This window comes from Lepisosteus platostomus, chromosome 5 (assembly GCF_059453375.1).
Source record: "Lepisosteus platostomus isolate fLepPlt1 chromosome 5, fLepPlt1.hap1, whole genome shotgun sequence".
Taxonomy (NCBI): domain Eukaryota; kingdom Metazoa; phylum Chordata; class Actinopteri; order Semionotiformes; family Lepisosteidae; genus Lepisosteus; species Lepisosteus platostomus.
Genome location: NC_142615.1, coordinates 25,862,135 through 25,887,632, shown reverse-complemented (window position 1 = coordinate 25,887,632; position 25,498 = coordinate 25,862,135). Strand labels below are relative to the sequence as shown.

The window sequence follows — 25,498 nt, the reverse complement described above, 5'->3', positions numbered from 1 at the left end:
TCCGGAGGCGGAGCACTGATGACCTATCCGAGCTGATTGATAAAGCCCACCCAGTGGATACTCTAGCAGAACGTCAAAGAACATTCACCTCTGTATCCAAAGAAACCACAGGAACAACATCAGGAAGCACAATCAATTCCCCTTTTAAATCTTTCCTGTAAGGTATGCTATGTGAATTCATGAAGTTAATCCTCTGATCTCTTTTGATCACGAACAAAGAACTTCTAATGGAGCGCTATGTTCAAAGATTTAATAAGCTTTACCCCTGCCAACGATTCGGCGTGAAGAATTAAAAGTTTCACAGACAAAAGCAGCTCACCACCATAACCAATATTCAATTTACTTGCCGGTACACTATCATGTGCACTGCCTCAAAAGTGATCTCGGCAGATGTTGTTCCCTACATAAAGCTGAACGTGCCAAAGAGAATTTCTGTTGAGAAAACAAAATATTTTTTCTGCCTTGATGTTAAGCCTGTCTTTTAGAAAGTCTATCTCTAAACACCTCCCGCAGCCTAACAAAAAGCGCTTTTACTGATCGTATTGCAGGTCTTAAAACACTAACATTTGGCAGCGGTGGGATTCGAACCCACGCCCCCAGAGAGACTGGAGCCTAAATCCAGCGCCTTAGACCGCTCGGCCACCCTACCTTCCTCCCTGCCTATCTTCCTCACATTCCTGGCTTGGAAAATGCCGGGGGCTTCAGCTCTTGTCGTCGGATCTAATGATATCATGACATGTGGAAGTGACTGCACCTTCATCTTCCGAGATGCTTTCAATAGCACAAATGCTACTTTCACCGGCACAAACATAGCAATAACGAAAGAGGTGGGTTTCATCCTTTGTGCTGTTTGTAGGGGCGCAACTCTATGTCGATCTACTGACTTGAAGAGAAAAAATCAAAATCCTCTGCTATTACTGTTGCTTTTTTCATAGTTTCTTTAAATCCTTCATTTGAACATAGATTTTGAAGGATATTGATGATAATACCACATAAATTGTGGTTTTCTTGTGATCGCCAATTTTTTTCAAATACCAGCCTTTTTTACAGTTCCTTGCGTGTTTCACAAGGTATAATAGCCCCCCTCGCATCCTCAGCTAACATATTTTAAAATTACAATAGATTATACAGCATGCATGTTTACATTTATATTAAAATTAAAGTAAATATACCAGAATACATACAGTGCTAACCCAATAATTCTTGTCAGGTTCTCTAACAAATCTGCGTTGTTATTTTAACATGTTTCAGCTGAGGGTGCAACAGGAGTATAAATGAATTTTCCCGCCAGCCGTTCAAAGACCAAATTCCATGAGTGAACATTATTTTCTCAGAGGTTGCCGGTATTGGACTTTGCCGGTGGTAATGAATTATGTCCACAACTGTTGTAGTAGTTCCTTCTTGAAATTTGACACGTGCAAAGCACTCGTAATATCATAGGTGTTAAAGTTTGCTGAGTCTATTCGAGTCATGGTGTGTATCCCTGCCTATCATTGGGAGACGGGTAGCTTTTTTACACTCAGATTCCAATCTTCAATGCTTTGTGTGAGAGCTTACATAACTTTCATTTTCTCACATTTTCTGACGACTGTTCCAAAGGGGCACCCTGTCAATTCCGAATACTTTTCAAAAATCTGCCTGCATGTTTGATTATTGTCATTTCATTTAGAAAAAGTTCAATATTGATCATAACTAAAGAAAATAATGATCACGAACAAAAAAGGGATAAAGATGCGAGTCGATCTTGAATCACAGGTGGGTGACACGGTCTTCTGTTCTGATATGGTTGTACGAGAAACAGGAGGCGTCGCCAATCTCCTATAGAACATGAGTTGAATCAGGAGTGAGACATTTCGTATACTCGTGCATATGTCAACGCCTGACCTACATCATAAAACTAACATTACATTGTCAGAGACATTCATTTATATACAAACAAGAGACAGACCAAGTAATAATTCTACATTAGTTCAGGTGGGTAAACCTGAGCTAACTAACTAATAAACCTATTAATAATTCTACATTAACGTGTCCTACACTGATCAGACTAATTGACATGGTCTGATTCAGAGCCTGTGCAGTTCGTGCTAATTACAACAAGGACAGTTCTGAACCCTCATCACCGAACTGAGCACAAGTTCAGCTGTTCTCCAGTTATGTTACGCATGGGTTTTCATTGCAATTGAGTTCAGAGCTGGAGCTGAACTCCAGACAGTACAGTGTTTTGGGTAAGTTGTCGAAATTCGCATGAGGCTGCAGACAACTTACCTAAAGTGTGTTCTATAGCTTTCAGGTGGAGTTCATTTATATAAAAGAATGTAAGTGGTATAAACGAAACAAGCCAGACGGCAGTCCAACCTACAGTATAATTTTCTGATGGAAGTCCTGACGTGTTATTCATTACGCCACTGACCCTGCTATTGTAGTGCTAAAATAAAACACGTTTTCTACATTTATGTCTGTTTAAAAATCACTATCTAAAAAAGACAAAGGGTTTGTGTGTCGCGCTAAAATTCCGCTTCATTTCGAATGCAAATAAAAACCATTTTGTTCCAAGAAATCATAAATTTGTCACATTCTTCATACTACTAATAAGTATACGAATAAATACTCGGAAGAAGCCGCTCAGGTATTAGAGAGATTTAAAATCGGATCGGAGGATTTAGAGTCCAGACTGCAAACCAACAGCTGACACAGGTCTTTTATAGAACCGTTTTGATTTCCTCTACTTTGTCCCCGTGACGTCATTGTCCTGCTCACAGCCGAGCCCGACACACATCTGGTTTCTGTCGCTGGGCGCACACCCTGCGGTTAATGCGGATCCTGATACCCCAGTACAATGACGGGGACACTAAACTGTAAACAGGTGCCGTCCCTCGGATGAGACGTAATACCGAGGTCCTGACTCTCTGTGATCATTCAGGAGAATGGTGGTGGTGGAGGGGAGTCCCCATTACCTGTAAAGCGCATTGAGCGGAGTATCCAGAACAGCGCTATATAAGTGTAAGCAATAATGATGATGATGATGATGATTATTATTATTATAATGTAAAATGCAATAAAAAAAATCAAACTTTGATTCAAAATAGATTAATGTAAAAACTGATAAAGCTAATGCTTTTTGCAGGGCTATATCTACGTTTTTTTTAAAAAGCGAAGTCTGTCGCGATTGTGAGAGTTAGAGAATGTGTTCCGGCGGGTGCCTTCATATCATGAGCGTCAGTCTCGCCCGTAGCTGCGAGAAGGTTAAAAGCGCACAAGTGATCTGTAGACGATGTTCGGGGAAGAAATAATTCTGTTTTCAGCACAGGGAGTGAGAATGAGCTCAGCCCGGCTCCCAGCAGAATCCATTCTGGTTTGGTTACTGTTAGACTGTGCGTCTGAGGCTCTTTGGATCGCAACGTAAAAAAAACAATTGCTCACATTGTGTGACTTCCACGACAGGAAGGAAAGATATCACTTTAAAAAATCAGAACTGAAGATTTGGATCCTGGGCCTCAACTTAAAAATAAACAGAGTTTAACGACAGGAAATTGATTCCAGTTGTCAGATCACGTATACGCATACCTTAGCTTTGTGCAACAACCTGAAACTTTCAGGTACCATAAATAATATTATTGCTAAACATATGCCATTCTAATCTGCAAGCGACCAGAATATAGAATACGAATTTTTGTGCTTTGGAAGCGCTGGCCTACCTGTATCAAAATATCAGATTGTGTTTCTGCAACATTTCGTGCATAGTACGCCATTTTATCTAAAACAGTCACAACGAGGGCTTTACATGCAGTCTGGGGTATTTTCCCCTTTTATATTTTTGCCACTTTATATCGAACCTGTTATACTCCCAGAAGTGCACAGTAGCTTGTACTTAATAAAAATGTACAATTCACCGCTGGTATAAACAGATGTGTGCCGTGTTTGCCTTTGTAAGCATTTGTTTAAAAAATAAGTTCACAATACGATAAAAACACAGAAAGCACAAACTTTATAATACAACGATACAAAATCAATACCAAATCATTGTGCCAATTAAGTACCTATCCTTTGAAAACAGAGAACACCTTTATATCTACAAAAAACTTGACATTTGTATGTATTTTTGAATTACAAAGCAGACAGTGTAGTCCCTTAATTCAAAGATCAGATCTTGCCCAAAACAAGACAATCAGACGTGGGCTGAATTCGGAACAGGAGCCTTTGCTTAGTTGATTATTGAGCTTTTGATCAATGTCTGAATAAAACAGATTCGCTTTTTTAACTCTTTTATTAAATTACATGAAAAGCACCTTCCTTCGAGCCGGAATCAAACCAGTGACCTAAGGATTCCCTGTTAACTCCACTACAGTCCTCCGCTCTACCAACTGAGCTATCGAAGGGACGCTATAGCATTGCTCTCTGGCCCATACTGCCCAATGAAGTAAAATGTGAAATGGGTGATTTAAATCCCACTTCGACATCAAGTTTCCAACTCGTTTCCTTAGTCTCATTTACCTTGAATTTAAGCCACGAACCAGGATTCTACTGTATAAACTTCCAGGGATATTACAAAATGTTTGATGGGGCATCAATCATTCCAGGCGGAAATTGATTCCTTTTTTTTCTCGAGGGATCATATTAAACATTTCATTAGTCTCGAGAGGAGGATCACCATAGCGTTTGTGCTACATTAATAATATTTTTGTGGAAATAAAGAAGTTGTAAATTTTAAAAATTTATATTTGAATCGAAATGTGGTTTTGAGTTAAATATTAGCGTGTTCATGTAATTAGTTTGTGTTTGTCATTAATATATATATATATTGCCATGTTACTAGAATTTGGAACTGAAGTTTACTAGTTGTGTTTTTTATAATGATTAGACATTTGAATACAATATTGTATATAATGTATAATTTGAACTACATATTGTTAAGGTGTGAATAATTGTATATTTTAAGAATACATTTCTAAAACAAATCATTGGCTTTATTTACTAGTTTCTACACCTATAAAAATCTTTCTTTGATGTATAATAGACATCAAAGAAAGATGTCTATTATACAGATGCAGCCATTCAAAATGGGTGAGGTATTTCGCGGCATACCGCGACACGCCCACCGGGGTATCACGCAGTTCACGTGTGTCACGTGACTAACTATCCGGTGTCGCCTTGTAAAACCGCCAGGGGGAGCTTAACCTCTCATGCACAGCATTTGAGCCTTTAATTTTGAACTGTGTATTACAGCATGTTAATCATCAGTCATTAAAATGTTGGTATATTTTATGAAAGCAAGATTGCTCAGTTGGACAAAAGTACACAACCTACCTTTATCAGAAATATTTATGCATCAAAGCCTTTACTGAAGATATTACTAATAGTATTAATAATGGATGACTTTGGACAAGCTGTATACTCAAAGTATAATTTCTTTAGCACATTTGTACAAGCACTTGGAATCTGTCCAAGCCATACTTTGTCAGGCATTTTGTTTTACTTCAACGGGCATAAAAACTTCCTTGCTTTTAACAGGGCGTTTCATAATTTCTAACTACGAAAATGATTTAAAATGCGACACCTATCATTCAACTAGAGCTTAAAATATCACAAGGATCCTCAAGAGCACAGCAAAGAGTGTATTAAAAGACACTTGTATTTATCAACGCTTTCTTTTCCGTATACCAGATTTTATGGAACCACTTCAGAGGGGTGTTCCAGGAATCGGCACTTTAAAGAAAAAAATACACACCAGTATTCCATTTCTCCCTAAACATTGTAAGCTTCGAAGTCTTTAACTAACGTGATACCGGAGTCAACAAGCATACTTTTAGAATTTGATTAAAAGGGAATATAATATGGAATCGCGTATCTCAAGAAATTAATAATGATATAATTATATTAATGTTGCAAAAGAACTGCAACGGACATAAAAACTCCCTTGCTTTTAACAGAGCGTTCCATAATTTCTAACTACGAAAATGCCAGGTGAAAGGATTTGTAAACATATTTTGTTAAAGCAAGTCAGTTTTTTTCCGCAGCACATAAAATACATTTTTCCAAAAAAGTTTAGCCTTTGTCACTAATGAAACCACTTAATAAAGACATAAATATAGAAATCTTAAGATTTGTTTTATTTAATGTTGGTAGCAGGATGAACTGTCAGAGTGTATATTTTGTGGCAGAGTTGCTGCAAGATGTTAACAGTGAAAAAGGTATTTAGAAATGAGTTATTTCAAGATGAAAAAGAAAACATACATGAAACATGGTTTCATTATGACTAGAATCGGTCTTGAGATATTTTTAACTTGATTTACAGTATTTGAGAGGTATGTCTTAACACCGATACTACAGTGCTTAAGTACTGCTCACGTATATGTTTCTAGGTTTATATTATGCATTTCATACGGTCAAATTACTTTTGAGCAACTAATAAGAAGCGCGAAACAGTATTCGTTTTAGTTTCGTTTTGTGCTGGGACCCATGGATTGATTAGAGATATCAAGTACATACAAGTCATTTTTTAAATGTTGTAGTTCGTCTTGAAAAAATGTTACGAGTACATCATCTATCAACAATTACACAGGTTCTGTTTCCATATTGCGGATTTTGGTTAGGTATTATCAAATCTGGTGGCGCTGTGTGTTAGTTTACTGAGTCCCATGTCACATGGTCTGTGATTGAAACCTGTAAAACCGGTTTAATTCGTCACAGCCAGCACTCTTCAGGTGTGAGGGTCTTCTGCTCAGAATGAAACGCTAAAATGTTTGTGTATATTCTAATGGTAGTGGGGGCAGGGTGTGTGGGAACAGGTTTGGTTGAAATTGCATTGGAGATCTATGTTCTTCACACCTGAAAATTTTCTCTGAAAGCATTTTCTTCGCAGTTTAACCGATCTTGTTACAGCATGTTACAGTTTACTATTATTAACCATATTAATTTTAAGTGCTTAATGTAAAATCTTGTAAAAATATATTTTCATTGTTCAAATATACATTAAGTCTGACTATCATATAATACGTTAAATACAAAACTAAAGAAAAAATAGGGTTAAATATAATTCAAAATATTTTGCTAACAATGTTAACTGTTTATGAATAATAAAATGTATTAACTAAGGAGTAGGATTGCACAGTTGTTAGTATGTTTTTTGTTTTGTTTCTTTCTCATAAATATAACAGTAGTACCTGATGTCTCAGTGGCTTTCAAAATTAAATTATGCATGCAAACCTGTGAACAAGAAAGATAACTAAGATATCCATCCATTATATTCCATAATATCCATGAAATATACGGCGATGAAATATGTGTGACGCAGTGGTGGCCTGACACGGTGAGGTGCCCTGGCAGCTGTATGATGCAGTGGTGGCCTGGCACGGTGAGGTGCGCTTGCAGCTATGTGACGCAGTGGTGGCTTGGCACGTTGAGGTGCGCTGACAGCTGTGTGGTGTGGCGCAGTTGTGGCCTGGCACGGTGAAGTGCACTGGCAGCTGTGTGATGCAGTGGTGGCCTGGCACGGTGAGGTGCGCTGGCAGGTGGGTGATGCAGTGGTGGCCTTGCACCGTGAGGTGCGCTGGCAGCTGTGTGGTGTGACGCAGTGGTGGGCTGGCACGGTGAAGTGCGCTGGCAGGTGGGTGATGCAGTGGTGGCCTGGCACCGTGAGGTGCGCTGGCAGCTGTGTGGTGTGACGCAGTGGTGGGCTGGCACGGTGAAGTGCGCTGGCAGCTGTGTGGTGTGACGCAGTGGTGGCCTGGCACGGTGAGGTGCGCTGGCATATAATGAATATATTCATGTGCATCCAACACACAGTTCAACGCTAGCAACTACACAAAATCTAAAATATGAGCTCTACTTGCCACTTACAATACCAACAGTACCAGCTAACTTTAGTAGTGACATTTTCATGGATCTTTTTAACAAAAAAAATTTACAACATCAGACTTCAGACACAATTAAACAGGCCTCAAAAAAGTCTGGTACAAACATTTTCAGCATGGTGAAACATGGTGAACATTTCCACAACTGCGTCACACCACACAGCTGCCAGCGCACCTCACCGTGCCAGGCCACCACTGCATCACCCAGCTGCCAGCGCATCTCACCGTGCCAGGCCACCACTGCGTCACAACACACAGCTGCCAGTGCACCTCTACATACCCGACCACCACTGCATCACACAGCTGCCAGCGCACCTCACCATGCCAGGCCACCACTGCGTCACACCACACAGATGCCAGCGCACCTCACCGTGTCAGGCCACCACTGCGTAACACCACATAGCTGCCAGCGCACCTCACCATGCCAGGCCATCACTGAGTCAGAGATTAAATAAAACCTCACTTGCACCAAACAAATTTATATTTCTAAATATCACAACATGATCGAATTTAAGTCATTTTAATAACAATGAATAGTCACCTAGGCGTTACAATATAAACATTTATATTGATTTAAATAACGTTTTGATTTAAATCGCAAATGCGGGTTTAAATATATGTGTTTTTTGATTCACAATCAGACAAATGCAACATAAATTGATATCTTTGTCTTCTAAGTATCTTAATAAACTTTCAGCATAGCTTTCTCCCCGTTTAGATTTAGTTTGGGATCAAACGTGGAAAGATTAGATTGTAATCGTTTTTATTTTTTAAATACATTTTAGAAAAGTGTAATCTATACTAAAAAGCTGTACACCACCTGCTATAAAGATACATATTGTAATACTTTCGGGTTCGGATAGGACAGACACAAGAACTCAGACTTGCGGAGTTAAAGCAAGTTAAAGCCTTGATTTTATATATCACCTTTAAAAGTGGCATCTCAAAGCAAAGCAAATACCCAACACTGATTGTACCCATCTGTCATGCTAATAAAGCTGCTTGAATTGAATTGAGAGAGGTGGGGGGGGGGGGGGGGGGGTTATATTTGCTTTGTGTATAAAGTACATTGTGAATGTTTTCACAGCCTTCACTTTGTCGTTTTTATGCCATTTTTTGACCACGCACGAATATTCCTATGTCCGTATCTTCGCAAGGGAATCAGTGTGAATTTTAATACTAATTAAATGACCGCGGGCACTTTCCACCCCCTCTACATTCTCAGAGTAGAACAGACTAACCTTCTAATGAAAGACGGTCCACCCCCCACTGACAGGAAAAGTGCCCACAGGCACTTAAACTGAAAATGGTCAGTAACAGTAAACAGTAACATGGTCAGAAGGAGCACGTACAAACGTTTCCGAAATAACCATATGTAAGACTCTGATGCTTAAAATGTTTAGGGAGAAAGTGGAATACTGGTGTGTATTTTTTCTTTAAACTACCAATACCAGCCATATACAGTCTGTAACGTAGGGATTTCTATATGTCTTTATTTAGTGGTTACATTAGTGACAAAGGCTAAACTTTTAGCTTCAGTAACGTGTACATATCTCCCCTTTTTATAAAACGACATGGTTGAAAACTGTTCCAGAGCCACTGTTGTTTCATCAGTGAAAAGTACATCATGAAATGCCTCTCCCTGTTCAATCCACTGGAAAAAAGAAAAGGAGCATAAAGCTTCTGATGGTCATAAACGATATTCATTTAGGAGCAGCATCAGAGGTATGTTTTTAACTGCACTGCATTGGAGAGAATACCATAGTGTGTTTTTTTTTTTTTACTCCCTGGCGGAAACTGGCTTCCAGAAGAATCAGTATGGCTCAGAGATTAAATAAAACTTCACTCGCACCAAACAAATGTATATTTCTAAATATCACAACATGATCGAATTTAAGTCATTTAAATAACAATGAATAGTCACCTATGCGTTACAATATAAACATTTATATTGATTTAAATCGTGTTTAAATCACCTTTATTTAAAACCCATAAATAAAGCTGATACTGTTTAGACTTTTAATTATTTAAAACTGTATTAAAGCAGCACGATACACAATGCAACGTAAATCGCTATCTTTGTCTTCTGTGTAATAATGTTCACCTCTCTGTCCATCAAATTTACAATAGTAATAATAATGAACTTTATTGTATATGGCGCCTTTAAAGGTGGCTCCTCAAAGTGCTTTACAGGTTAAAAACAATACTGTTAGGCTGGGAAAACGATTTTTTTTTAAGAAATACAAAATGAGATATAATGATATGTTCCGGCTTAGACATTAACGAAGAGCATAACGCGTGTACTGTATACACTGCAAGTACAACCCCCCTCTCTGCAGGAGTGCTGGCTGTGACGAATTGAACCGGTTTCACGGGTATTTTCAAAGTAGGAGGCGAGATTTCCAGCGAAAGACACCTCCCCCCCCTCAAAAACCCAGTAAGTACAGTACTTACTAGTTAAAGGCTAGGCTCCCAACTACGGCGAAAGGAACCCTTCTTTCATTAGAAGACAATGAACATATTTTAGCCCTGAATGAATTAATAGCAAACATGGTTTACATAAAATACATTTTTCCAAGAAAGTTTAGCCTTTGTCACTAATGAAACCACTAAATAAAGACATAAATATAAAAATCTTAAGATTTTTAAAATACATGACTTTGCTAAAATTTATTTGAAAATAAAAACAATTACAACCGCCAGGGGAGGGAGAGAACAGGGGAGGGATGTTGGTTTTGCATAAGGGGCGGGGTTATGGAAATTAGGTCTGTTTGGGAATGTGTAGTTACATGTTCTGGCTGTTTGTGAATTATCGTTGTTGAGTATGGAGTGTTGAGGTATTGATTTTGTGTAATGCTTTATGTTGAAAATTGAGGTGGATTTTGTTTATGATAAAGAGGATAAACTGGGATGGGAGGAGGGTTTGGTTTTGCATAAGGGGCTGGATTATGATAATTGGTGGAATTTGCAAGAGTAAAATGGTTTGATATATTTGATTTTGTATTGTGGTTGTTATCTATGTTTTTGGTTGGTATTATGTTTATATGGTTGTTTTTGTTGGTTGGTTGTTATTATGGTTATTAATAATACGATCTATAGTTGAAATCTGAGCCTAAATAAAAAGAAAAAGCAAGTGATTAGGTTTATGAGCAATCTAATTACTTATTCGTTTAAAACGCTATATAAAATAAAATTTATTATTAATTTGCTGGACAGAGCGGTGAACATTATTATGCATAAGACAAAGATAACGATCCTGATCAGTTTAGAAATCTGTGTACGCTGTAAGGTTTTTACTTCTTAAACTTTTAAAATACACGTTTTGAATAAAAAAGAAATCCTCTTCCTGGTACAGTATGTATAGCAAACCAGCACGTCTTTTTTCTCCAATCAGAGGGGTGTCAGATGGTGTCAGCCAATCACCATTCTGAAGCCCTACCATAATCTCTGGTATGGGGAGACCCCAAAATTCTGTCCCATAGTTTAGACAGATGATAATTTTATTGATCCCGTGAGGGAAATAAAGTAAATCATTTTCATTTTAGGAAATTATTAAACGCTCGGTTAAAAGCAAAGGAGATTGTCTGTTATAGTGGACATAAAAACAAGAGTTCCCTGGCATTATATCCTGGAAGACACAGACCGGCGCCAGACCGGTAAAATGCCTGATGAAGTAGGGATTGGACAGTTTCCAAGTGCTTGTACAATCGATAGAAATGTTCAAATAAATGTGCAAAAGAAATAAACAAAATAATCATTTATTTCTTTATCATATTGGGTAGCTAATGTCCTCTCTTTGCTAGTTAGTGGCTGTGTTTCTGCGTTGGGTAGCAACGGGTGACTGTTCTCAGGCGGAAGATGTAAACAGCTTAATGTTCGTGTTAAATAATTTTTTTTAATTCAATTAAACGGGCACAGTTAAGACATTAAATATACATATACATACTGTATACAGTACAGTTTGCATACTGTAATATGTTTATGTTACGCGATTAAAAAATAAATAAATAAAAATGAAAAGTTCAGCACCAGCTGGATTCGAACACACAACCTGTCAGTCGGTAGTCACGCACCTAGACCAGTAGGCTACAAGACAGCTCGCATGAACAGGCAGGCGAAACAGCCTTACACAGCCCTGTCGCAGCACACGGATGTAATCATACCGTTATTAAATTCTTGAGATACGCGATTCCATATTATATTCCCTTTTAATCAAATTCTAAAAGGATGCTTGTTGACTCCGGTATCACGTTAAAGACTTCGAAGCTTACAATGTTTAGGGAGAAATGGAATACTGGTGTGTATTTTTTTCTTTAAAGTACCAAGACCAGCTATATACTGTATGTTTATGTTCCAAAATTAATATCGTTTATGGCCTTCACACGCGTTACAGTATGCTCCTATTCTTTTTATGCTCAGCTACTAAGATTTCCCTTCAGTGGTAAAATTCAATAGCTACAACGGGCACAGTAAAGACGTTTACAGTAAGTCTTTCTACGACAGACCAACGGACCACGAGTGCCCCTGTCGGTCAACCAATCACGCACCGCGGTACCCCGTGTCATCTTACCTGCGGTACGTGTCTGTACCGCTCACTTTGAATGGCTGCATCTGTATATAAGTGTAAGCAATTATTAGTAAGGCCCCTCAGTAGTTGAGATCTCTGTTATACCCATCTAGAAACATGCAATCAGCATGTTATTGATGAAGCAATAGTCACAACATTATTCCACACCTCTAACCCTGCACTAGGGGGCATGCTTCAGGCTCGGGCCAGGGTGAGAGGCGGGTTATGATGACAGTCATGCTTTCTACACCTTATACTGAGCTCAGAAATGGACCGAGCGGACATCTCACGAGCAGATCCCTCCGCATATAAGAATGGCAACTTGTCTCGGCAAAAATACCGCGGTATTTTGCGTCATCGCGCGTCAGGATGCACGACGCTGTAGCCAATGACCTCCTGTACGTGTCTGTACCGCGCACTTTGAATGGCTGCATCTGTACATCAAAGATGAGCAGTGTGTGTCGTGTTCACAGCTGATAACTAGAAGATTGTCATGATATTAGTTCCCCCTCCTTAAGGGTGCTCCAGCCCTTTCACTTAAGACTTCATACTCTGCACCTGTTTCCCATTCCCAGCCCACCTTAAAAGCCAGGTGCTGACGCTCATCCGGGCTCTGCATCTGATTTCCGTATCGTGCGAGTCTGGGACATGGAAGCGCCTGGTCCCGTTAAGGTATTAATCTCGGTTCCCGTTCCTGTTCCCTGTCTGCCGGTCTTCGCGGTTTTTAACTTGTTCTGATGGATCTTCTGGTTTTGGACTTTCTCGTGTGTTTTGGATATTCCCTTAGGACTTCTCTTTTGGATTGTTCGCCTCGGCCACACCTCCGCTGTGCACCAGCGCACCTTGGACACGCCCTCCTGTCTTCAGCCCCGTATTCCTGCATGACGTTTCCCCAGTGTTTCCCCACTTCGTCGGATTGTGTCGTCCGCATAGGGTCCGGAAAGAACTGTTCGTTACAAAGATGTCTGGAAGAGCCAAAGGCGGAAAGGGACTTGGGAAAGGAGGCGCTAAGCGTCACCATAAGGTTCTCCGTGACAACATCCAGGGAATCACCAAGCCCGCCATACAGAACCATTTATAATTCAACAAATGAAACCTGTCAACTGGTAATCACCACTTATCATAAAAAATAAGTAGCAATACACAGTAGGGGTCTCTTGGGTGCAAGTTAAATCCATGCAAGAAGGGGGTTTAGTGTTGTATTTCCAAATCAGATATGCAAATGAGAGATCTGGCCCAGCCAATCTCAAAGCTCCCTTGGTCTGGAATGGAGCTGCTCCCCTCTTCTAGTTATTCACACCGGAGTTAGGTTACATATTAGCACATTTCATCTAACAGGTACTCCAGAAACAAAAACGTAAACAAATGACCTGGAATGTGACCACACCTATTAGAATGTAGTTCAACAGATAACTTGTAAACCTTGTCATAAGATTTTTTTTGTTCTACAAAATATACTTTATTCCGCAAAATAAACATCTCAAAAGAAACATCTCACACATATTAACACTCCATGTAATAAATAACAACGGCGTAACGGAGATTGATTGTCCGTTATCAATCTTTGCAAGTGGGGGCGGATTTGCGCAAATAAGAGAGTCCCTCCAAACCTACCACTCGCTATTGTCCTTTAATCCCTGTATAGGGCCCAAAGTCCTTTCCAGCGCTCCCTCGCCGTGGGGAAACCCCATTTGGCGACTAGGCACTTCGTCCTCCTCCTGAGGTTCGATGGGCTCCCGCAGCGCCCGTCAGAGGTTGCAGTAGAAGATGCAGTCGAGTTTCAGGGAGAAATGTGGGACATCTCGACCCCCTTCCTCGACCGGCTGACACATCCAGTTTCTCGTGATGTACTCGTACTTCCCGCCCCAGACGAAGCCGAAGATCATCCCTTGCAGCGCTCGTCTGAGTCTGGCCGGCAGCGGGTACACCACCCCCAGGTAAACCAAAGCCGGCAGGATCACTTTCCCTGTGTAGGACAGTGACCGCGTTTTCCACAGACCCAGCTTCGCGTTCACCTTGGCGATCCTCTTGGTCCAGTTGTTGGTCTCGTTGTCCTGGCTCTGGAAGGAAACCCCCAGTATTTTGAGGGGCTCCGTGCAGAGCTCGAGACCCTCCGGCGCCGTCGTCCTGTGCTTCCAGGGCCCGAAGAACTTCAGTTTGCTCTTTCGGCGGTTGAGTTTCGACCCCGAGACTCTGGAGTATTGCTCCATGACCTGCAGGGCCCTCCTCAACCCCCTGTCCGACCTCAGGAACAGCGTCGTGTCGTCGGCGTACTGGGAGATCTTCAGGGTTTCCCCCACGCCTCCCGGTATCTCCAGGCCGTCGATGACAGGGTATGTCTCACCGTCTCTGCTAAGGGCTCTTGAAGAGCAGGGAGCCCTCCCTCATGGTGTCTCCGAGTTTCCCCCGGCGGAAGATCTCCTGCGCCACTTCCACCAGGTCTTCCGCCAGGGTGTCCCAGAAGCAGGTGTAGAATTCCTTGGGGAGTCCGTCCGGCCCGGCACCTTGCCATTCTCCATGGACAAGAGCACCGCCTTCAGCTCCTCGGCCGCAATCGGACCCTCCAAGTCCTCCCTCACCACCTCCGTCTGCTTTTCTGAAAAGAGCTCCGTGTAGAAAGCGGTGGCCGTTTCTACCTTGTCACTCTCGCTCAGCAGTTCCTCTCCATTTCCCCGTCTCAGGCCGTGGATCACCCTCTTTTTCTGGGCTCTTCGGACCTGATTGAGTTTGCAAAGCCTCTCCTTCAGGCTGAATTGAAGGCTCCTCCCCCGTTAGCCGAGCTGTACTCCTCCTCTAGTTGGCCCTGGAGTTGTGCAGCTTCCTTCCTCTCCCTGGTCACCTTCCGTCTGCAGTACGTCTGCGCCAGGGTTCGGGTCCTGTCTTTCACCGACTCCCACCATTCCACCATGGAGCTGTAGCCGTCTCTCAGATCGACCCAGCTCGCGTAGTCTTTACGGAACAGTGCCTTGAAGTCATCTTCCTCCAGTATCTCCCGGTTCAGCTTCCAGTACCCACGACCGAATGGCGGCAGGTTGGTGTTAGCCACCACCATCAATCGCTCGTGGTCGGAATACCCCTCCGGGGACACCGTCGCCGACTCCAGGGAGCAGGTCGTGTGCAGATGTAGTCCGGGCGGCTGCACACTCCCCGGGAGTTTTTCCATGTCGTTCCGGTGTCGTTAGGGCAGCACCGTCTGAAACCGTCTACCAGGGAGAACTGCTTGAGTAGCGACTCCAGCTCTGCCGAGCTAGCATCGCTCCCCTTCTCCCGGTCGACGTTGAAGTCCCCGCCAAGCACCACCTGTCTGTTGGTGGTGCAGCAGCTGGCCAGGTCAGCAAACACTTCCTTCAGGATAGAGGGTTCTGTTGGAGCATAGACGTTAATTGCTCTCAACTTCTGCCCCCTCCAGTCGATGTCTACGACCTGGATCCGGCCCTGCACCACCGAGAAGGAGGAAACCAGCGTCATCTCTGGGTTTCCGAGGAGGATTCCCACTCCGGAAGAGTGGACCCCTCCTACGCTCCAGCATGATTCTCCCTTCGTCCATTCCCTGCTGAATGTCAGCTTGTCGCTTTCATCCTTCAGGTGGACCTCCTGTAAGAAACAAACTGAGAAAGACTTTGAGGCCAGATCATGAAAGACTCCCCGTCTTTTCACCGGGTCTCTTAGCCCTCTCACGTTAGTTGTTAGAAAGATAAGTTTCACAGTCATGATTAAACAAGTGAAAGTTGAACCTCCTCTCTTTGTGCTTACAGTGGAAAACTTGGGAGTCTACATCTGGGCACTGTTTAGCCTAGATGTAACTCCTCTCATTCGGGTCCTGGGGGGAATATGCTGGGCTACCTCCAGGTCTCGCTGGGGACTGAAAGGTAAACATGCTGGACAGGTCCAGCCCTACCATCAGTCCCGGCTCCAGGGCGGCTTCAAAGTAATCCTAGTCTTCCTCGAGGATACTCTCCGCCACTGCTTCGGGAAGGCTTTTTTCTTCCCTTTCTCCAGGAGTTTCGGGGACCTCCAGTTGCTCCTGGGCCTTGGGGGAGGGGGGCTCCACTTCCTGGGCTGCCTCTTCCTGTTGTTCCTGGGCCTCAGGGGAGGGGGTTCCGACTTCCTGGGCTGCCTCCTCCTGTTGTCCGTGGGACTCGGGGGAGGGGGGTTCCGTTTCCTGGGCTGTCACTTCCTGTCATCTTTGGGCCTCGGGGGGGAGGGTTTCCATTTCCTGGGCTGCCTCCTCTGTTGGTTCCTGGGCCTCGGGGGAAGAAAGTTCCGTTTCCTCTAGGACGAGGAAACGGTTCTCCCTTACCACTCTTTTCTTTTGTCCTTCCGAAGGTGGATCCTCTTTCCCTTCTTGCTGGGAGTTATCCAGGGCCCTTCCTCCGGTCAGCCATTTTGTCCGTCGTCCTGGCGGCCATCTTGAGGCACTGGTGCGGCTGGGGTGTGGCCTCGGCAGTTTCGGTTCTCTGCAGGGGAGGTGCGGGTTCTTTGTTCTCACCTATCTCCCTTTGTCTTGAGACCGGTTTCTGCCGGTCGGCTTCCACCACCTGCGCAAACGAAGGTTTGCTTACCTTGCATTAGTGAAGGAGGTGTCCCTCGACGCCGCATCCATCGCACTTTTGCCAGGTGCCCCTCTTTGTTACAGTTGTGACATCTGACGATGTCACACGTGTTCTCCTTGTGGCCGGACTGTCTGCACTTCTTGCAGAAATCCGGCATCCTGGGGTAGTAAAGCTACCCCCTGTCAGCTCCGATGTTGAAGTGGGCCGGGGGGTGCTGGAAACCGTCGACGCCCTCTAGGTCCTCTTTCAGTGTCTTCTTGTCTGCCATCTGGAAAGGAGAAAAAAGAAAAAAGGAGAGAAAGAGAGAGAGCAAGGTCCTGTGGAGAGGAGGGTTTAGCTGCTAAAGGAGCAGCGAGGGAGCCCTGGCCTTTGTCCTTGTGGGCAAAGCCCAGCTAGGTGCAGGCGCAGGAGGAGAGAGAGGGAGGGAGCGGATAGTGCTTCCGTGTCTCGAGGAAGAAAGTAAGCACCGCGGGCAGGCCACGAGTACCTACTCCCAGCCAAGAGGCCAAGGAGGCAGAGAGAGAGAAAGGGAGAGGGGAGAGGAGAGAGCAGAGAGAGAGAACGTTGCTGCCGGATCCTACCCAGCTCAGCTGCTGCTTGGCCTTAACCCCCTAGGCTCAACCTAGGGTGATACCAGCTCAAGCGCTCTTCAGGATCTTCGATCGCCTTCTAGAACTTTGGAAAGACAAGAACTGCGGGCATGCCACTTGAACTTGATCTTAGCCAAAAGGCCGATAAAATTGGATTCCAGCTCACTGGCCCTGCAAAACTTAGTTCAAGACTTTAAACTCTCAGACACATATAGATGTATATATCCCACAACAGCAGGATATACATGGTCAGGGAGGAATAGCAGCTCCAGAATTGACTATTGCTTTGTGTCAGAGAAAATGAAAGTTGTTGGGGTCACTCTTCAGCCTGTCTTCTCAGATCATCAGATCATCAGGCTTTAGGGTGTAGAGTGGAACTCAAGGGCGGGACTGTCTTTGGCCCAGGCCTCTGGAAACTCAACACAAAGCTGCTAGAGAACGAGGGGATTAGTATCCCGCTACAAGGAGAAACTATCACAGTGGCTGTCCTTGCAGTGTCTGTATGGGTCAGTAGGAGAGTGGTGGGAGGAGGTGAAGGTGAGGACAAAGGCCTTTTTCATGGCTGAGGGAAGGAAGGCTGCTGCCAGACGGAGAGGAGTGCTAGCCAGGAAACAGAGGCAGCTGCAGGGTCTCTACACGATGCTGCACAGTGGCTTCGATGTGCTCGAGGATATCACCCTCTTAAAAAAGGACATCCGGAGCATAGCGAAAGAAAGTAGTCGAGGAGTGCTGTTAAGAAGCTGAGTGCAGTTCTTGGAAGAAAATGAGAAGTGTACTCGCTTCTTTTTCAGGAAAGTGGTAGGCTCCAAGTCTGTCATGGAAAGTGTAGTTGATGAGGAGGGAAGAGAGAGAACAGAGCCGAGTGCTATCCTCTCCTGCACCGAGGCCTTCTACTCAAGACTGTACAGCTCTACAGAGGTAAAGGATGAAGAAATTCATTTTTTTACCTCAAAGCTAGAAAACGTTTTGAGTGAAGAAGATAGGGAAGTACTTGAGAGGAATTTGACAGTAGAAATGCTGAGACAGGCTATGGAGAGCTTACAAAAGGGGAAAAATCCGGGTGCTGATGGGCACCCTAAAGAATTTTACTGCACCTTTTGGGATCTGCTTCAGGATCCGCTACTGCTCCTATTCGAGGAAAACTATAAGACAGAATTGCTGCCTGACTCCTTAAGAGAAGGCACTATCTCTCTCTTGTTTAAGAAAGGAGCAAAGAATGACATAAAGAACTGGAGACCCTTCAACCTGTTAGGCATGGACACTAAGATTCTGTCCAAAGCCCTTTTCCTGCTCCTACAAAATGTAGTGGCCTCACTGGTAGGGAAAGAACAGACTTGTGGGATAGCAGGACGCCTGATGAGCGACAACCTGGCCTTGTTGAGGGATGTCTGTCTGTACTCAGAGGATCGCTCCCTCCCTCTGTGCATTTTAGGTGTAGACCTAGAAAAGGCCTTTGACCGCCTAAACCGGCAGTACTTAACATCGGTACTTGAGCACATGAAGTTTGGCCCCATCATGAGAAAGTGGATTAACCTGCTGTACACAGGTAGCAACAGCAGAGTAATGGTTTATGGCAATAGATCACGCCCCTTTGAAGTCTGTTCAGGGGTGAGGCAGGGCTGCCCATTATCCCCCTTGTTATTCGTTTTGGCTATGGAGCCCTTAGCCTGTGCCTTGCGCCAGGATCAGGCCATTAATGGGATACCAGTGCCTGGAAGTGGGGGAGGAGAGGTAAAGACATCTCTATACATGGATGACGTCACCCTGCTCCTCTCTGACAATGCCTCAATTAGCAGAGCTCTGCAGTGATGTGATCGTTTCTCTTTGGCTTCCTCTGCAAAAATTAACAAATCTAAGAGTGAGATTTTTTATCAGAACTGGAGGGAGCCAAAAGAAGGACATGACCTCAGGCTGCAAGAGAAGAGAATTAAGGTCCTGGGGGTGTATTTTGGAGAAGAGATGGGAACAGTAAATTGGCAGAACAAATTGCCAATCTTAAACAAAAAACTGATGCAATGGAAGGACCGAGACCTCACCATGACAGGTAAGGTGCTGGTCATCAAAGCCGAGCTCTTGCCTGTCTTGAATTTTCTGGCTTCTACCTTCCCAATCCGACACCGTGTTGCGGCGGTGCTGAGGAGATTGATGTTTCAATTTCTATGGGGTGGGAAGCAGGAAAGACTCAGAAGGGAAATAATGTACAGGCCGCTACCCTCAGGGGGGAAGTCTGTCCCAGATATTGCTACGAAGCTGCTGTGCATTTTCCTGTCCTCTGTGCTGAGAGGCTTTGCAACAGCACCTGCAGCGCGTACCTGGACTTATTGTGCCAGGCTCTGGGTAGGTAGGGAGGTATTCAGAGTGTGGGGTGTCAGACCCAAGCTAGATGTCCCACTCTCTGACACATGCCCTGCAATTTATGGGACAGTTAAAAGTTTTCTAAGATCTCACCCAATTCACAATAATCCCCTCCGAGATGTCAGTGTCCAAAAACTGGAAGATTTCGTTGCACCCCAGAACAATAGGCAGACCCCTGTGGGCATTTTAACATCAGCCCAAACAAGGAAGGTGTGGAAACACACATCCTCTAAGTTTCTGTGCAACATTCACAGAGATTTAGCCTGGAGTGTCGTCCACCAGTGCTTACCGGTACGAACTTTCTTGTACCGTAGGGGCCTCACCCCCAGCCCTCGCTGCGTTAGGGTGGGCTGCGGCGAGGAGGAGACTGTGACCCATCTCCTGTGGTCCTGCTTTTTTGCTAAGGCCTTCTGGGCACAGTTTGAAGATTGGTTGCAAGCTCTCTCGCCCCAATTTACCCTGACCGCTGCTTTCGTCATATACGGCATCTCTCCTGTCAAACTTCCTCCTGACGTGTTTGACAGGATCTGGGCCGTGGTGAACAGTGGGAAAGACGCCCTGTGGAGAGTGAGGAACATGGGGCTGTTCAAAGGCATCGAGGTCCCAGTCAAGGCAGCAGGTAGCCTGGCCCTGTTCATCACCCGAGAGAACTATTACCTCAGAGATCTGTGGAGAGAAGGGAGGGAGGAAGCAGAAAATCTGTGGGAAATAGAGGGCATAGGTCAATATCTCAAGAAACTGTGAAAAACATTATCATGTTTAAGTAAAGAATGTGATTTGCTTCAGAAAAAAGAAATTGTTGCTATGTAACTGGTACCGTGTCAAAATGTAATAAGATGTGATCATATATACTGTTTTAAGTATGTATATTAATGTAAAGCATTTGTGATGCCCTGTATTTGATTGTGAAAAGGAAATAAAAGTTCTTAAAAATTGAAATCGAAATCGGTTCACCCAGAGCGAGGCTCGGCCATTGCACTCCAGCTGTGCTGACCCCTGCGAATTCTCCAAATGTGGGAATCTCGACTGCATCATTTCTGGTAGTGGGGGACTGTGTTCACGCTCTCCCCTGATGTGCTTGGTCCAATATCAGATACGGAAGAGTTACGACACCACGAGCTGCGATAGGATCCCAGTTCGAAAGGAATTAATACAAATATATAAAAAAGCTTGAATAGTAAGATTGTAACTCCACTTTAAAACGTGGCAAGAAATAGACACATGGCAGGCTAAACCCTGGTAAGGACTCCAGTCCATCCCAGGGCAAAGATATAAAATATAAACATATAGGCAGCACATATCAAGCCTTACAAGAAATCATTAACACCCTCAACACACACCACAGGTCCATTAAACTCAAATACACCAAGCATGGTAGCCTGATAGACTTCCTAGACACCACCACATACAAGGTTTCTTCCTTCAACAACACAGACAAACTGGACATCAAGGTATTTTTCAAAGACACATTTACACGGCTTACCGCACAAGGATAGCCTCCACCCAAAACATACTTTAAAAGGACTGGTAAAATCACAACTCCTACACTTCCACAAAATCTGTACACAACAACAAGACTTTGAGGAAGCCAAATAAACACTCTTCCAAGCTTTATGCCAGAAAAGATACACACAAAGTTTCCTCAAAAATGTGGCACAAACATTTCTAAATAAAAAAACTCCAGATGACAGAAAAATACCCCTCAACACATCATATTCTCAACTCCAAAACCAACCAACCAAAAACCATGATATTAGAAAACACAAACATACTGAGGGAGCACAAAATCATATCTGCACACAAAAAAAAACAAAAACCTTCAGCATTAATTAGTCCAAAGCAAGCTAAAACCTGTACACAACAGATCATATACACCAAGAGCCAAACATTTCATAACAGAAAACCACGATCCAAAACAAAGAAACTAAAGAAATCTTCCAGTTGCAAAGGGCACTCTCAGAAAACATCAATAACGCCATCTACAGCATCCAGTGCAAAAAGTGCGGGGTGACCTATGTGGGGGGAACGGGTAACTCCATCCGAACCCAGCTGACACAACACAGGTACATCAGGAACCACGGGACTGGAAAGCAACCCCAACTGGACAGAGACAGAAAGAAAGAAAAAGGAAAGGGAGTGGATCAAAAGACTTAATACTATCTTTACACAAGACCTGTACATCAGAAAAACTGGGAGGGTTTTAGTCGTTGGAAGGAGAGTCCTCTCCTCCTTGTCCCAGATGGTCCCCTCTCGGATAAAGTCTGGGAGAAGGAGCTTCGTTCCCCTCTCCTAACTAGCCAGATCCTACAGGAACTGGAACTCTTCACCATACTAACACGCAACAAACAGAAGAATAACTGAAACCAATCAGCTATGGAAACTCACACAGCTTGCACAGTCCTACTAGGGAGGAAAACAAAAGACCCTGATTGCCTATTGAGATGTTAATGGTCCATGCATAATCCCCACCAGGGAAAGCAGAAACCCATTCACCAACTGAAACTGCACCTACTCATACAGAAACGTACAGAAGGAACACAGACCATAGGATACAAACTAGCCCCCTAGGAGGAACTACAACACACTGCCCCTTACAAAACAGGATAAAAACAAGCCAGCATGGACACAATGTTCCAGAACAATGCCTGAAGAAGACCCAGGCAGAAACATAGCGACACACAGAAAGGCAAGATAGTCTTCCTATGGAGCCACAGATTCTACAGAGTTAAAGCTGCCTAACAGTGGAAACCTAACGGTGTCAACGAAGCTTTAGGCATTTAAATGGTAAGTATGGATCAATCCAGAGTTGACAATGCACGCAACCATATGGTCACCCTCCACACTGCCTACACAGCAAACATGTCAGACAGGATACCTTCCACCAAGGAACCAGGATCATCTACAAAATGATCCAAACAGTCCACCATTTACAAAACACAGCAGTTTTATTGGACGGGAGAACCGAGCACCCGCCAGCCTACGACGGAAGACCGAGGAACTCATAAAACCTGCTAAGCCACCTAAACTCACATATCTGAAGCTGGTAAGCAATGCCAAAAATTGGCTTCACACCACACTGCAGATCCTCGAAGAGCACTACGACGAAAATCTGTCATACAACTAGAGGATCTTGAGCTTCCCCACTGGGAGGAAGCTTTCACACTTACTTCCAACTGATCAAAGAAACATTATGGGAGGAAATTGCAGAACACCACCTTTGGACCCTACAGTACACAAACTATCAATACTGGGTTAGGGAAGGACACTCGAGCAGATCAAATTATCACAGCAGTTTTTAAATTCTACAACGACTTCTACTGCGAAAGACTGCGAACAAGACCAAGTAAGAGTTAAGTTGTTTTATAAAGTCATTATTTTAGAGCAAGGTATAATTCTGATAAAAATACAATAAACAATATGGTGAAGCTATTGGAGAGAAAATTAAGGCTCGGTTAAGAAACGGAAACAGTCTTGACTTGTTCCTTTACACAAAAGTTATTTATTTTCAAAAGAGACCCATGAGGATTCCTCTGGTGTGCAAGACCTGCCTGAAGACATTTGACCAGTTTCCTCTTCACCTAAAGAGGGTGTGTATGAAATGAGCCTCAGCAGAGGAGATCAGCAAGGTCCTTCTCCAGGCCAGGAAGGACTTGTTGAATCACTTGAGGAATCGGCAGGTCAGGGATTGCAAGAGCATAGGGCTCATGTGTGGTGAGAATGTGAGACTGGCGGAGTCCATGGACTGTTTTATGTGGAATCTTGAAGACACATCAGCAAGGTAAGATATTTAGAATTTATAAGGGTTCTTCTGTTTCATTTCTAACCTTTACCTTTATGTAAGGGTATGTTAAAATGATATACCAGTGGTCCAGATGCCCTGAGCAAGAGGCTGCTGTCCAGGAGGAAGAGATGCCAGAGACTGAAATGGAAGAGGAAGGGGAAGATGTGAGTTCTGGAGAACTTTCTATTTTTTCCAAATGTATCTTTTGTTTTATACTTGTATTCTAGTTTGTCTTAGAAGTAAAAATGTTTAAATGTGTATTTTGTATTCCTTCTGTCCCCCCAGTTCTTAAAAGCCTCAGCAGGCTTTCAGGAAGATGGTGACCCAGGCTGGACTGGACAGAACGCACTCCCTGGATGCTCCTCACCTGGCTGGGTTTAAACAGGACCTTACCAAGGATCTTGGAGTGGCAGATTGCTCTCAGGAGGTATTTATTTTTTAAAGGCATTTAAAACTGAGCAGTGATAATTCCATAGCACATGTTTTTACTCCTTAGCTTAAAATTCACCCATGTGAAATCTCAGCCATAAACATAGTGACTCTACATTTATCAGGTAGAAAATGTTTCCAGATTCCTATTTTTATGGATCCATCTGCATCTTCCTTAAACTTTGTAAAGGGCCTATCCAAAACAACAATTATTGTAACCAAATGAAGACCACTGGACTGTCTCACCAAATCACTGCTAATTATATTAAGAACATAAACCATTTTCCGGGCTACATCCTAAATGATATCAGTGTGAAAGTAGAGGATCCCAGCCTGGATAACCTCATCATCAACTTCCAAAGTATCCTAAAGGATATTCAGAAGAAGAACAGTAAGAATGTTGCCAAGAGATTACTAAAATTAGGTCATTTTCATTATAAAACTTCTTTCAGTTGTACTTTTAATTTGAATACAAAAAAAGTTGATGAGTACGAATTTCTCAAACAGATATAGACAGTTGCAGAGTCCAGAACCAAGTACGAAGGATTGCTGGAAGGTGTTGATGGTTGCAAAGAGAGATGTGTTGCACAGACTGGGCAAGACATCACCTTGCCTGAGCAGCTTCTTGTACTGTATTACCTGCAGGCCTTTCTCCACCTGAAGCACCTGCAGCACCCAGGGGTGGTAAAGAACATGTTAAATCTTTGCGCATAGCGCTCCTTTGGAAGTACTTTGTCCAAGTTCAAAAGCAATCGTGGGATTTACTTCATGCGTGCAAAAAGCATGCCTCGCACGACAGATTTAAATGGGGAATGGAGCCTGCTTCTTGCTGTTTTTCCTGTGGTTGCAGTTACAAAGTTGATCGTGCTTTCACATTCTGTTATCAGTATTCACTGGCTGAGCTTTATCAGTTGGTTCGTAAAGGAATCTCTGCTTCGGTTCCAGAAAAGTCATCTGTAGTGTGTTTTTTTCCGTGCCCATGGCAGTCTTTTAAAGCTGGTAGTAATGGCGGCGAAGTTAATTTTTTATCCTCTTTAAAAGAATAAGGACGGGCTGGGGCGAGCTCCATTTACCACTCTTTCAGCTAACCGCCGAACTCGCGAACTGATTACACTGCAGAGCCACAGGCGCCTCGCTTTTCACCATTCTCTGGGTTAGGGTGAAAAAAAAACTTTGCTGGTATTAGCTGGCCTGCTGGGAGTACCTCTTCCTCACTGATAAGAAAGATTTGTGGTTCATCTTTCGCAAGCTGTATAGATTTCTTTCAAAACAAGTTGTTCCAGAAAGGAAACGAACACTTGCATGCACCTGAATTAAAAGGCATGGGATTTGCCCATAAGGATAAATTCTGTACAGTAAGACAGGAATAA

At 43.4% G+C, this 25,498-nt stretch overlaps 2 non-coding genes and 1 pseudogene across 2 annotated transcripts; 1 reads left to right on the top strand and 2 right to left on the bottom strand.

Moving 5' to 3' along the window:
• Window positions 1–567: 567 nt before the first annotated feature.
• trnal-uag (transfer RNA leucine (anticodon UAG)) lies at window positions 568–649 on the bottom strand. Its single transcript has one exon. It is a non-coding gene; the product is annotated as a tRNA-Leu (tRNA).
• A 3,642-nt stretch (window positions 650–4,291) lies between these two features.
• Window positions 4,292–4,379, bottom strand: trnay-gua (transfer RNA tyrosine (anticodon GUA)). The gene is given in 2 exon segments: window positions 4,292–4,327; window positions 4,343–4,379. It is a non-coding gene; the product is annotated as a tRNA-Tyr (tRNA).
• Window positions 4,380–20,848: 16,469 nt separating this feature from the next.
• LOC148665476 (U1 spliceosomal RNA) lies at window positions 20,849–20,990 on the top strand (annotated as a pseudogene).
• The last annotated feature ends 4,508 nt before the right edge of the window (window positions 20,991–25,498 follow it).